Here is a 15,755-nt window from a genome sequence, read left to right as displayed (position 1 = left end):
AAAAACCAGAGAACCAAGCTGCACAAACAGACACAAGATATGATGTCCAAAAAACTGCTAAATCCTCCTCAGGTTCAACTGCACATGTTTAGAGAAATGGTAAGGTCATTTTATTTAGTTGTGTTAACATCCAAAATAGTTTGACCCAAAATAGTTTTCCCAAACTAAATCTGGCTCCATTGAACAAATATTCAAACGGACATTCTGGTTTGAGAACTTAAGTCAAGTCTGGACACAATTTGCACCCACTGACAGTGAAAATTTCCAGGAAGGAAACGTCAGGAGGAAATAGTGATTTCAGGAATAGAGGGGGATTAGAAATGGGCCTGTTTCCCTGCAAGTGTGTAGATGTATTTTCTTCTCTTTAAAGCTCCTTTCATTGCTCTAGCTTCAGCACCAACCACTCCAGCAAAAATAAACATTTGTTGGGCATTTTCTCCTTTCCGCAGCATTGGAAAAAGCTCAGAGGCAGGTCAAATGAGGCCCAAACCTGGCTTAAGCACACATAGGACTGTCAATGCTGCAACTTTCATTAATAAAATAGCTTTGCTACTGAATTGATACATTATATTTCTCAGCAACAAGGGGGTGGCATTGCTGGTTTTGAAGTAATTCAACTCACAGCTTCATTGTGAATAGAGAGAGATGCTGAACAGACGCAGGTAATTCACGCACATCTCTCATCTCTCTTTCTCTCGATAACTAATTTAAATAAATGCTATAATTCATTTATTTGAATAAATATAATCTCAAAACGCACTACATTATCTCTGTGTCCTATTCAAAGTGGGCAGAATGCTAGATCTAACAAGCTGTAACTGATTAAAATAACCATCATTTTTACTCTTGCGGTCAAATATTGCGCTCCAAACATCAATAACAGCTTTAACTTATTAATGCTGGCAAATGACCATGGTATTAGTGGGATAATCCATGACTAGCTGTGCATTAAATGTGCCCTAGAACTTTCTTTCATAAGATGTAATATAAGTCTAAGGTGTCCCATGAATGTGTCTGTGAAGTTTCAGCTCACAATACCACAGATCTTTTAAATTAATTTTTTTAACTGCCTATTTTGGGGCATCATTAACTATGCACCGATTCAGGCTGCGGCCCCTTTAAATCGCACCAGCTCTCGACTATAATACAGTGCATAAACAAAGGTCACACAGCTAATATAACCCTCAAATGGATCTTTACAAGATGTTCGTCATGCATACTGCATGCATGCTTCGAATCATGTGAGTATAGTATTTATTTGGATGTTTGGACATTTGATTCTGAATGAGTTTGATAGTGTTCCGTGGCTAATGGTCTAATGCTACACTGTTGGAGAGATTTCAAAGAATGAAGTTGTGTTTATGCATTATACAGACTGCAAGTGTTTAATAATGAAAATAGCGACGGCTCTCTTGTCTCTATGAATACAGTAATAAACGATGGTAACTTTAACCACATTTAACAGTAAATTAGCAACATGCTAATGAAACATTTATAAAGACAATTTACAAATATCACTAAAAATATCATGTTATCATGGATCATGAAAGTTACATCTGCCATTTTTCGCTATTGTTCTTGCTTGCTTACCTAGTCTGATGATTCAGCTGTGCACAGATCCAGACGTTAATACTGGCTGCCCTTGTCTAATGCCTTGAACATGAGCTGGCATATGCAAATATTGGGGGCGTACATATTAATGATCCCGACTGTTATGTAACAGTCGGTGTTATGTTGAGATTCAACTGTTCTTCTGAGGTCTTTTAAACAAATGAGATTTATATAAGAAGGAGGAAACAATGGAGTTTGAGACTCACTGTATGTCTTTTCCATGTACTGAACTCTTGTTATTCAACTATGCCAAGGTAAATTACATTTTTGATTCTAGGGCACCTTTAAACGATTTACGTCAGGTGGTTCTTTGCCTCCACATTAAATATTAATTAAAAAGAAAAAAAAATGATTAAACATTAAATAAACATGTGGTAATGAATAATTTGAATAATCAGGTGAGTTAAATACTTAATAAATGAAAGAGAACTTGTTGACACAAATAAAAAGATTTGGTTACTCATAACATGAATAAAATGTCTGGCATCAGTGCAAAAAAAGCATCACATTAAATTAAAAACCAAACACTGAATAAAATTAAATTCTGATTAGATGAGTCACATTTGAAACTGCTGTAAAAGTGATAATATAATAAATCATCAGTTGAATTTTGCATTAATGTGGCAAGTTATAAATTATTAGCTATTTAAATCATAAAAATAGTTTTAAAAATAAATTTTTAAATAATAGGTTAGCCGCTACACACAGCAACCTCTTAATAACAAGTTGTTCCTCATCTTGACTATTTTGGTATCCCTAGTAATTTTATATAACTTTCTGTGTTGCTAACGTGTACATAAATTAAAACGGTCCTGCCCATAAATACATTTGCAATATAAACACTAGAGCAAAATTTCTACCAGCTGGCACACATCACACAATAAATACATGTATACAGCCAAGCCCTTGATAAGAATAAATGGGAAATGATGAGTAGCGGGGTGAGATCGGGAAACAACATGAGCTCAACTTGAACCTGTGTCGCCCACATAAGCACCACGGCTCAATGTATCAGAGCACGCAAGGCCACATCTCCAGCCTGGAAATATATATTTTTAAACTCTCCGCTTTACTGCTACATTATTTACAACACCAACATGAAGACTTTTAGTGGAGAACTGAGAAGCATATTGCATTTCTCTCTTTCCTACTTTCCCTCTCCTGCATACTCTGTCTTTTTCCATATTAGGCCTGGACGTGCTCCAACGGAATGCTCTGTTTTTACTACAATCAGTCTGAGAAGAGTGCTTTGACTGCATTTCGTGTGCACATTAAGGATGAGAATGTTATTGATAAACATGGCTGATGAATGGCTTCATTATGGCAGATGAACTGAGCATCTTTGATCTGACAGAGGCTGATGGCAGGGCGGCTGTGATAGCATGAGGAAAACGGTGACCACTGGAGTGTCCTAAAAAAGCCAGGCCTACCAACTCAGCCACTCTCGCACTGTCAGCCGCACACACACACACACACACACACACACACACACACACACACACACACACACACACACACACACACACACACACACACACACACACACACACACACACACACACACACACACACACACACACACACACACACAGCTGTATTTATGCAGTAATTGAATCATTTTGTTATTGCGGAGCTCAGGGAAATGTGTTTTTATTCCTGTCCGTTGCTCGGATACCATCTTTATTATGTCTTAAACAGAGAATGTGATTTTTTTTCTTTTGCACAAATCTTTTTCCAAGTAGAGACAGAGAGAGAGCGAGAATGAGGGAAGGAGTGGAGAAGTCCAAATGATGACAAAATTGGGGTGTTGCGGTCACACACACCCATACAAAGTGTTGCTATGGTCACTCTGCGTGTCACAAGCATGTGTCCCGAGGCTGAGCTTTTCCCAGACAGTTTTCCCAAAATTATGCGGTCAGGAGAATTGAAGATCATGATCCTGAAGAATTAGAAGATTTTCCAAGACACATCATTAGCAATAAAAATAACTGCCTGCTTTTAAAACTACTATTTTAGTAAAACCATATGTAGCGATCAATTAAATAACTCTGCTGTTTTCGTACTTTGCTATGATTCACCTTTCACCTCGTGCAGAGATCAGTGTGCCAAAGGAAAGAAAATGCCAGTGAGCCTTTAATTTTTGTAACACTGCAATTTACCCAGAATGCCCTCTGAGCATTAACAGCAGACATTCCCCCCCACCCACCCACCCTTCCTGCACTGTTGCCAAAAGCACTTTCTTTCTCTTTCTACTGACTGGCTGAGAAGTGGATCGTCTAGGATCTGGGTAATGGATTCAACTTCGACATTCTTTCAGAGACAACATAACAAAACAAAACAGGGAAGAGTAGGCATGCTTCTGTTTGGGACACGTTTACAATGAGATATTCTTGGTATTGCATTGTCCTGAATCCTTTCTAGACAAATTTTACAGCAATAAAATATGCACTAAAAATGTCACCAAGCGTATATTTTAAAACTATGGACCTAGAGAGTAAATGGGTAATTTTTTTTTTTTTTTTGATAAAAATGTGTGTGTGTGTGTGTGTGTGTGTGTGTGTGTGTGTGTGTGTGTGTGTGTGTGTGTGTGTGTTTTTGGTGCTGCAAGTGGTCCCCATTTCTTTAGTATCTTTTTGAAACCATTTACTATCTTTGAATTTCTTCTGGGGAACACATAAGGATATGTTTAATTAAACATAGTTCACCCAAAAATGAAAAATCTGTCATTAATTTCTCACTCTTATGTTGATCGAATCCCGTAATACTTCCGTTCCATCTTTAGAACACAAATGAAGATCTTTTTGATGAAATCTGTGAGCTTTCTGTACTCTCCATTGACAGCTACATGACTACCACTTTGACGTTTCAAATAGTTCTTAAAGAGATTTTAAAACTAATCCATATGAATTGAGTGGTTTAGTCCACATTTTCTGAAGAGACTTGATAGCTTTATATGATGAACAGATTGAATTTAGGCTTTTATTCACATATAAACATTGATCAGTGAACATAAGAAAAACCTCTTCAGGAAGCTCAAACATGCTGCTTAACACATAAGAATGAACCTCTTTGGTCCTGGCACATGTCAAGCAAACATGCTTGAGCTTCCATTTACCACAACTGATGTGTGAGTTGATGTTTACATGTGAATAAATAAAATTCAATCTGTTCATCATATAAAGTGATCGTGTCCCTTCAGAAAATTTGGACTAAACCACTCAATTCATATGGATTAGTTTTAACATCTCTTTATGAACTTTATGAAGCATCAAAGTGGTAGTTGCGTAGACTGTCAATGGAGGGACTGAAAGTTCTCAGATTTCATCAAGAAGATCTTCATTTGTTTTCTGAAGATTAACAAAAGTCTTATGGGTTTGGAAGAACATGAGGGTGAGTAATTAATGACAAAATTTTCATTTTTGGGTGAACTAAACCTTTAACAAAATGTCTAAGCTGCTCTTTTGATGAAGTGTTTTCAAACAAAGGCTGTCAAGCAAGATTTCCACTGAATATGGAATGTATTGAATGAATATTGACTATGTTCCTTGTGCTCCACAGAAAAAAAAAATAGTCTACGTCCCAATGTGACATTAGTAATTTTCAATACTGTTTATTGTAGATAGGGTAGATATGCACATTGGGACACAGAGATAGGTTTAGAACAACACTTCTTATAATGTTTGGGCGAGTTTTTTTTTTTTTTTTTTTTTGCAGTCCACTTAAAAAGTCCTGTGGTGTATTTTTTAAATTACAATTAATAAAAAAAAATAAAAAAAATCACAACTAATATAAGATCATATTAATTGCATGTATAGTACAAAACATATAAATATATATAAAATATTTTTTATAATAAAAATGTTTCAGATAGTTTTCTGCTATCACTGCTTGACATTGTCCACTACCAAAATTGTTTTTAAGACCGTTTTAGTCCAAAACGTAAAGCTGAAAAAAATTATTGTTAAAATAAAGTCTAAGCACTTTAAACAATGTGCAATTTAACCACGAAAACAAGTTACATCTATATAGTCCTTTGTGTGTCTTCCTCTCTAAAGACTTTTGGATACATCTGAGAGCTTATCAAAGACACAGAACACTGCAGTAGGTTATTCCTCTCTGCCCAGTGGGCTGATGGAAGATGAGGTTCTGAATGCTGAGTGGATCAAAGTGGATGTTCTGTGACTCACACTGCCTCTTTCTTTTCCTCCCTCTCTTTTTCTCTTCTGCACAATCGCTGAGTCAGCCCTCAGCCATGCAGCATCATAATGGAGGCAGGGGGATGCTGGGTAACCAACCTCTCTCAGGAGGAAATTGGTGGACGAGTGTGGACGATGTGCTGCAGTGGTATTTGGGTTACGCTGTTTGCTGTATTTAATGTGACATTTTTATTTCTAGTAGGACTGTTAATTTAGAACAATTAATTAAAAATATGACATAGCAAGATGCTAAAACAGCAACATACAGTGCAGTGGGCAAAGATGCCAGCCTGAATGTGAGCAACAATAAAAAAAAAATAAATAAAAAGCTAGTGCAAATGAAATGCAAGCACACGTCCTGTCTAAATGAGTCTTATTCACAGAATATTGACAAACTCGATTCATCTATAGCCTATAGTCCACAGCAATTCACTCAATTATATGGAAATAAATTATATATTAGCTTATAAAGTTAATCAACCATATGAGTAAATGAAAAAAAATGTGATTAAAATGGTGACCAGATATGGTATCCAAAAAATATACACTTTCCTTATATATTCAGAAAAAAAGTAATCTAAAATCTTATTGCCAAAAAAATGTAATTAAGTTACAATAAATAAATACTTCCCCTCTAATCTGGCTAATAACATTTATGAGGAAAAAAGAACTATAGAAAGATGATAACATGGGGCAAAAATATGGTGAATGGGAAAAACAAAATAGTATCTCCTTTAAAGCATGCTCCAAAAGATGTGACTTCCTATCATAGAATGTTGTCACAGGGTTCATGTTCCCATGACAGCTAAAAGCACCTGTTTCATTAGCATCTGAAATGCCATGAACCTCCCATTGATGGAACAAGGAGAGGGTTTGTTTACTTAAGATTTGAAACAAAGACGGACCAGCATAATTATGCATGATTCAATCTATGCAACCATTAGTGTCTCACAACCAATAGATCTTCAAGTCTTTGTGTCTTCCAGGGCCGGTTCCTCTTGTGTCTTGTAGAACTAAGGGGAGTGGGGGAAAGAAGAATGCGGGCTTTCAATTAAAAACATCATTTAAAACATGGGAAAATGTGATCTCTTTTAGTAAAAGTGCCAAAAAGCTATTCGCTAGGCCTTTTCTATCCAGAAAGAAACCTGACTAACTTCAGATATCTTCTAGTGTCCTGATTTTGGCAAAGATTGGGGCTCATGAAACATGAAAGTATAACTTTGCGTGCAAAGAATTCAGTTGTATGGTATTTTCCACTCAGCAGTTGCTCGGTTCATTTGCAGAAGGGGTTGCCAGTTGTGAAAATGTCCCCAAGTTTCCTGGTTTCTAAATGACTGAGGACAAGAACACTGTGAACAAAGAAATGAAGCTCTGAGAGGTGTCAGACACCTTGCACCTTACCCACGCACACACAAACTACAACCTTTGTGTGATGCTGCGCAAAAGGTCAACTATTTTCCCTGAAATTATTAAGCAATATTTCTTTTTCATTTCAGAGAGAAATCTCTCTGTATTTTTCCTTTTTGGCCTTATTCATGACACATGAGCAGAATTAATTTCTATGTAGGGGAAATTGTTTGTAAAACCATTCTTAAGTAAATTGCTGCATTAAATGTATTTTTACACAGTTTTACTTAATTCATGCATGAGGCCCAATGCAGTTTCCACCTCTTCTTGTCTGATTAAAGTCAACATAAGGTCAAAATTGATGCTATGTATCTTGTCATTGCACGTTCCTGATCTAATTGTGAGCGATTCATCTGTGCATGTTATAAAAAAGGGGGAAAATGTTTTTCAAATGTTATCTTTCATTAAAATGTAATGACTTGCACTTCCCAAAATAACTTCCCTTTTGACATTACTTAGTCAGCGTGGGCTACTAGATAATGTTGACCAATACACAAATAGCTATTTAGAGACAGTTCCATTCAGGTACATAACATTCAATCAATTAACACTAAATAAAATCAAGCCCTGCTATACATTTCTTCTCACTGAATATCCTCTTTCACTTGGAAATACACGTCACATAATGGAAGTAAAATGGGTTGTGAATAACAATTAACATTGACTTTAAGAAAAATACAGGAAGTTTGTTTGTTGAACCTTTACTTGTATGATTTATTTTCTCGTTTCAGCTTTTCTGGAGTATAAATATCCTCCCATTTTCACATGTAATCTATTGCTTAGCAGAGAAGCACGTGGGTATAGCATTTCCTTGAAATATGACCAGAAACGTCATTTGCAATCCTTTCAGCTTCTTTAATGAGACATAGGCCTATTTCCAAGTGAAACAGAACATTTAGTGGAAAATAAACTAGGATGAGACTTGATTTTATCCATCGGATTCGACTAACTCATGAAAAGGGGCCTATGATAATATTAGCTAATATTTTTCACCATTCACACACACTTGATTATACCATCTGTAAAATTCATTTCAGAGGCAGAGAAAAATCATCATGTTCAAAATAACATGAAGTGATGAATTATGCACAATAGGACAGAAGTGAACAGGGTAAATTTGATTGATGACTTGTTCATAAATCACTATTGTTGAAACGTTGTTAAATACCCCCTTCAAACAAATATGCCAGCAGTTATTAATAATCTACTTTGTCTTCCTGTCCACTGTATAGTCTGGTGAATACAGCTCATTCCCTCGCTCCACCCATTCACGCTTTTAGAGGATGTGACAGCTGCAGCTTCATCGTCTTAGCATACATGCTGACCGCAGTACCGCAAATACAAACAGCCCAGTGACTCCAAGCCCAAACACTCCCTAACAAACACACAGACCGCGGTCTGTTCTTATGCTGTTTGATCATTAGGGACTGCTAGAAAAGGCTGGGGCATAACCGTGCTCCTGGGAAACAGCTGTGCCTTCCCAGAACTGATTTGAGCAATGAATCACAAAGCCACTCAAAGCTCTTGTCTGAGTATCAATCAATGCAACTTGTACTCTGTCACTTTCGCTCTCTATATGTCGCTCTCCATTTTCTGATCTGTTGTGTCCAGTATCATTTTGAACTGCTGCTGGTTATTACTGTAAAGTCAATATGAAATGTTGTTTACAATACTTTTTACTTCTGTAAATATATTTTAAAATGTAGGGAGAGTTTTGGTTTTATCCATCAGGAATTTTTTGAGTAAACAACTTCACCCTCAAGACCATCTCACTGTATTCCAATGGTTTCAAAACTTTTTGGTATTTTTGTTGCAATTGTTTTTTTATATTACCATTAACCAATATTAAAGTACTGCAATAAATGTTAGAAATGCATTAACCACAGCAGTATAATTAAACAATGCTCAAACTCTGGCAAAAGTAATACTTAAGTGGTTTAGATTGGATATATTATTTATTTATTTAAATATCCTTATCTTTGTTAGGTATAGTCCAATTAATGCCAAATGTAATTGCTTTGCCATTTACAACTTAAAAATTTTATATTAAAGTGTTTAAGGCCAAGTTTCACAGACAGGGTTTAGCCTAAGCCAGGATTAGGCCTTTGTTCAATTAGGGTATTTAAGCAGCTTTTATAAACATTCATTAGAAAAAAACATTACCGGTTGTGCATCTTGAGACAAAATGGCTCTGACATATTTTAAGATATGTCAGTACAAGTTGCTTTCAGTTAAAACAGCTCAAACATGCATTTTAGTCTAAGACTAGCTTTCAGTCTTATCTATGAAAGCGGGGGTTAGAGTATTTATGTAGCTTTTATAAACATTACCTAGAAAAAAACATTACTGGTGTGCATCTTGAGACAAAACAATGGCTCTGACATATTTTAAGATATATCAGTACAAGTTGCTTTCAGTTAAAACAGCTCAAACATGCATTTTAGTCTAGGACTAGCTTAAGTTTTGTCTATGAAAGCGGGGGTTAGAGTATTTATGTAGCTTTATAAACATTACCTAGAAAAAAACTTTACTGGTGTGCATCTTGAGACAAAACAATGGCTCTGACATATTTTAAGATACGTCAGTACAAGTTATTTTCAATTTAAACAGCTCAATCTGCATTTTAGTCTAGGACTAGTTTAAGTCTTGTCTATGAAAGTGGGGGTTAGAGTATTTATGTAGCTTTTATAAACATTACCTAGAAAAAGAACATTACTGGTGTGCATCTTGAGACAAAACAATGGCTCTGACATATTTTAAGATATGTCAGTACAAGTTGCTTTCAGTTAAAACAGCTCAAACATGCATTTTAGTCTAGGACTAGCTTAAGTCTTGTCTATGAAAGCGGTGGTTAGAGTATTTATGTAGCTTTTACAAACATTACCTAGAAAAAAACATTACTGTTGTGCATCTTGAGACAAAGCAATGGCTCTGACATATTTTAAGATATGTCAGTACAAGTTACTTTCAGTTTAAACAGCTCAATCATGCATTTTAATCTAAGACTAGCTTAAGCCTTGTCTGTGAAACCAGGGGCAAATGTTTGTGTTTAGAAATGTTAAACAAATATTAAACAAAAATTAAAAATTTGAGATATATATAACTCAATAAAATGTGATGGAAATTCATCAGACAATTAAAATTCATATATTTTAAAAACAGACTGTGTAATCAGCTACAGTTTGTTAATCAGCAGTCTGCTTGACCTAGATGACATCAGCTGAAAAGGAAAATGGTTTCATTTATTAAATTTTGAAGAAAGATTACAAAAACAAACATATTTTCATAGGAATTGCATGCAGTGAATAAGTGTGCACAAAAAAAAAAAAAAAAACTATTACAAAAACAAATAGAATCCATTTTAATTTCATGTTAACTTCAAGGTCTGGAAGGTTTAAGAAAACCTTTAAACCTGTCTTAAAGCACAGCTCTCCAGGAGTCCCATTAGCCAGGTGTCTCAGACTGTTTGAGTAGTGATTCCAGCATCAAGAGTTTTCCAGACTCATGGGGAAAATAGAGCAGCAAGCTGTCTGGAAAATGCAATGCACCCACTCCACTTGAGCTATGACCTTTGCATGCCAGAACAATAGGCATCCATTATAGAGGATTAGAGAGAATAGCTAGGTCACCCAAACTACAGATCCAATCTTTGCATGAATCTGAACGTCTCTCGCTCTCTTTCTCTCTTCCTCAGCAGACGGGTCCTGGCTGACCGCTGAGACTAGCTTAAGCTCGGCTTTTGCCTCCATTCACTCTAAATAGCCAGTTTACAAAGGTCATGAGTCATGATCCTGAGATACCAATCAGACATACATGAAAGCATCAAGCTGCATTTGCTTAACAAATCCACTACAACAACCAACATCAAACATGCATCTGGTGTTTTAGATTAAACTGATTAGATTGCTACGAAATAGTGCAGACTTTTTCTGGGTTTAGCTTAACTTTGATTACAGGTTCAAAGATAAAGTAAGAATGCATTGTGCCCGTTGATAGTGCCATTTTTTGCACATGATGTCTGCGATGATTCAATATTGCCCAATTCACTAAATCATTTATGCAAATCAGGTAACAACGCCAAAATCTGTGGAGCATCGCTGCACCACTGTGATTCAGATACCTGAATCAGCTCTTTAAAATGCTGTAAGTGTGCTTGTCTACACCAGCCATCTGGATATATGCCCAGTTACAACACTCTTCTCCATCAGTTGATCATCATTTGATGAATAACTGCAGCCATGATCAATAGAAAATAGATACAAACATCTCTTTTAAGTCAAATTGTGTTTCTGTTTACCACAGGAGGTAATAGAAAGACACTGAATGCATTATTTACACATTTTCATTATTTACCTAATTGCATTTACATATATGCTTTTGGATAACACTTTTATCCAAAGTGACACACCTTCAAAGCACACAGTTTATAGTTTGTATGTTCTCAAGGCAGATAAACAGATAAACAAATAGATATCTCATAGATATGAAAGATATGAAATTTCACCTAAAATAGTATACTTATTAACTAAATTTGTTCTAAATATATACTTCTTTATATTTGATATATGTATAGAGTAGGGTTAAAAAAAAGAATCCTGAAATTCAATAAATTCCACTTTCTTTAATTCCAATAAAATTCCAATTCAACTTCCTGTAGGGTGTGGCCAAATTTTTTTTTTTAAATTCCAACTAACAAATCAAATAGAAGCATATTCATCAAACCTTTGCAACCTAGTTAAACAGGGTTGTGGGTGGTTAGTTTTGGGTGGTTTTTACACTGAAATGGTGCATACAAAGAGAACTGAGAGATGAAGTGATATATAATGAAAGATAAAGCATTAGCAGGGGTGTTTCTAAAAAACATGAGGCCTGGGACAATTTTTTTTCATAGGGTCCCACGACAATGCCTGCAGTTAGACCATGAAGAAGACAACTCTGCTAATATGTGACGTCTGAAAACAATGACACAGTTACCTCAGGTAACCTCAGATTATTACCCTTCCTGCCCTCACACGTGCACACACACAGTTAGCACAGTAGAGCACTTAGGCCTCTACATCTCTACAAACAGCCAAGCCACACCTCTCAGTTCAAGTGCATTACTACTGAACTGGATGCCCACCTGGTAAACCAACTGTTAAGGTTAAGTACAGCCAATCACAGAGCTTCCGTCTGAAGTGCTTATACATTTTCAATCAGGTTGATAGTGGTGTAAAGCCTAGACACAGCGCTCAGTGACAGCCATGCAACCTTAATCCCCCAGTTTAAAAACACAGGAGAATGACAGTGTATTTGGAATCCAGCTGTTTTGCTTGTCAACACACACTTTCATTTAAACGCAGAAAGCTTTCACTGACCTCTCTTCTGTAATTTTGACAATAATGGCCAGTAGGTGTGCATTAAAAAAAGTAGGGATGCACGATATAGATTTTGTCTATTGATTTCTGCATATTATATATATATATATATATATATATATATATATATATATATATATATATATATACCATTATTAGCAAGGATTACTGTCAGTGTATCCTCAATTCCTTATGTGAAGATACAAATTTTCAAACACGGTGCAACATCGGAAAAATCACTGAAATGGAAAAGAACAGTACTATTCCTCCAGTAATATCCAACTGACTGAATCCAACTGACTGAAAATACTCTGTTCAACTGATAGCTTTCATAATGTTAAAGTTTTAAAGTTATCTGTTTTAGATTTGAGTTTTCATTCTATAAGACCTCTTGTGGATTCAAAAAGAATAAACGGAGCAATTCCAAGAGGGACCTCACACCATCGGTGCTCAGGCCCTAATAAAAAAAGGGCACAATATTTCAATTCAGTGAAAAATATGTTGCAGTGAAGATGATTTTGCAATTTTTTATACTATACTTCAGGCGAGATATTCTGAAAAAGATAGACCAGTTCTACAACATGTACACTACAACCCCTGACCAAAATCAAAAATTCACCTTTCAAAAAAAAAAAAAGCCGCCCCAGATCTATAGGCAAACCTGCTGAATTTACATTTTCCAATCATAAAACAACAGAACAATAGAAAAACAATAGCTCAGCATTTACAAGCTATATTAATAATGGATGAGTATAAGACAACCAAGCATGAGCACATGTAGCTTAGAGAAACTCAAATGCTTCAGTGGGCAGTATGTGCAGAAATACAAAAATATTTCAGATCTGAAAAGTAAAAGGAACATACTTGTTTGTAATTTAATATATTGACCTTTTTCTAAGTCCCATCTTAAAGGGATAGTTCACCCAAAAAAGAAAATTTGTTGTTAATTTACTCACCCTCAGGCCGTCCGAGATGTTGTTACATTTTTCTTCAGTAGAAGAAGATTTTTAGCTTTGGTGATACATATAATGCAAGTCAATGGCTACAGTCATTCTGAAAACACATATAGGCAAAACAAACGTAATACTCATGGCTCCTGACGATACATTGAGGTCTTATGAAGTGAAATGATCGGTCTGTGCAAAAAACAAACATTATTTACAATATTATTACCTGTAATCCACAGCCTCAGCAAATGGTGCCTGTATGTGTTTTGTTTTTGGGGTTTCAGCTAAAAATCTTCTTTACTGTTTTACTGAAGAAAAAAACACCTTGAATGGCCTGAGGGTGAGTAAATTAACAGCAAATTTTCATTTTTTGGTGAACTATCTCTTTAAAAACATTACTGGTCACATTATCAGATAAACTTTTGCTATTTTCTAATGCAAGTCTGTGGTAGTCATGTGTTTGGATAGTTTTAAACAAAATTTTTACAGAAATTACCCTAAAACATGGCAAAGCAGAGCACTTACAATAGTGCCATATGGTACTTAATTGTGGATACATGATCACGTTTGTTTATGTTTTTCACTTATTTAACAAAAGCTGTTAAAATGTTTTGCAGTGATCAAGAATAATATCCCTTACTTTTTTATCTTTTACTGGAAGATAATTCTTATGGCACATTCTGGATTGTCTGTGAACAAGTAACTAAAGGAGGCCAAAAGTTCAATTGGCCAAACAGGATGCACCCCAATAAATGGTCTTGTCAGAATCACTAACGATGGAAAAAGCCACCAAATTAAAGAGAAACAGGTGTTTTGACTTAAACCAAATCAGAGCAGTTAATTAAGAAATGATGACAGAGGTGGGGAAAACTGTGATGGTGCCTTCAGTTGGATGCTGGCTGAACAAAACAGAGCAATACTCGTTGTCTATCTCTCTGTGGGTTTAATTACATTAGTCCGGTAATTGAATTTAGCAGAGGCTTCGGCTCATTCTCTGACAGCACGGTCCTAATCCTGGGAAAATGAACTGGGTCTTCCCTCACCCTCTGAATCTCTGAATCTTTTGGTCTCAATATGCCATGGGAGAAGATCAGATCTGAATATCCCAAATCAAATTAAATCTACTTCCAAGCGGTATGAATAATTTATCAGCCCAAAAAGGGCCAGTTACAGATCATTTCAATTATTTAAGAATAAGAACTAAATTTCAGGCTAGTTAACTCTCATTCAGCCTAGTTCGGTTCCTCTGGTAGGGGTGAACAGGTTAAACGTGTGTGTTTTCACTTCATGTCCTCACAAAGGAGATCCAATAAGGAGTAGATTTGTCTGATAGACAACAGGCACATCTCAAACAAGCATTTAGTCAGAGCCTGAGACCATTAATTGTTCTTGATAACCTCTTCCAATTAATTCAGCTACCCGCACTATTGTATACATTCACCGCACAATCAAGATAGTAGGCTTGCTGATGATACATGCTATTTTCAATGTCTATAAAACACAACATATGCTTCAAAAAGTTATTCATGTATGTAAATATGCACTACTTTAACAACAAGACAAGGCGATTTAGCTGTTGTGGAAAAAGCTAATAAAGAGCTAATAAAGTTCTCGCGCTCAACTCAGAAACCCTGACCTCCAAATTATCTCCAGTTTTCCAGTAGTAAATAAGACTCATGTCCAACTTCCGACTAGGAAACTTGTATTTACGATAATTCCATTAGCATGTGGAAGCAGCATAACATCCATTTTGTTCTCACTTCGCCTTCACTGAAAACAGAAAAATATGAGTTTCAACTATCTCCAGTTTGTGAAAAAGGTTGTGCGGTTGTGCCTTTTGCAAATGCTCTATTCATCACCATTAAAATGAGGCCATTAGTCGCAATACATTCCGATCATTTTTTCTCACTTTAAAAGCTCTGCAAATTGATAAAATTTTGGATAATTTGTTTGAAAAAGGCAGTTTAACCTGGATGTGCCATTACATCACCGCAACTTCATGGTAGTTGAACAGAACGTTCTGATTTAATTTTACTGAGAAATGAGAGAACGTGTACAAACAGCTGTTCTGGCGAAATGCCGGTGACATTATTCAGCAATTTGGTTATAAAATTAATATTTAATTTATCTTTTTGCTTTGCAAGCTCTACTACACCGTCAATGTGAATTCTGGTAAATTATCTGAAGACCAAAATGCACCAATAGGAAAAGTTCTACACATTTTTATTTCTATTTCA

The 15,755-nt window shown here is 35.7% G+C and overlaps 1 protein-coding gene across 7 annotated transcripts in view; it reads right to left on the bottom strand.

Moving 5' to 3' along the window:
* Positions 1-15,755, bottom strand: part of nfic (nuclear factor I/C) — a 115,503-nt gene that overhangs the window by 86,897 nt on the left and 12,851 nt on the right. The window contains exon 1 of one of the 7 annotated variants that reach the window (XR_010895972.1): positions 6,713-6,760. The exons of the other annotated variants lie outside the window; for them this stretch is intronic. The gene's annotated coding sequence lies outside the window, so the exon portion shown is untranslated. Of the gene's footprint in view, positions 1-6,712; positions 6,761-15,755 lie in introns of those variants that run through there. 7 annotated transcript variants of the gene reach the window in all.

Source organism: Chanodichthys erythropterus, chromosome 9, assembly GCF_024489055.1.
Source record: "Chanodichthys erythropterus isolate Z2021 chromosome 9, ASM2448905v1, whole genome shotgun sequence".
NCBI classification, from domain to species: domain Eukaryota; kingdom Metazoa; phylum Chordata; class Actinopteri; order Cypriniformes; family Xenocyprididae; genus Chanodichthys; species Chanodichthys erythropterus.
Note: the sequence above shows the minus strand (reverse complement) of the source record. Positions and strands in the feature narration are given on the sequence as shown.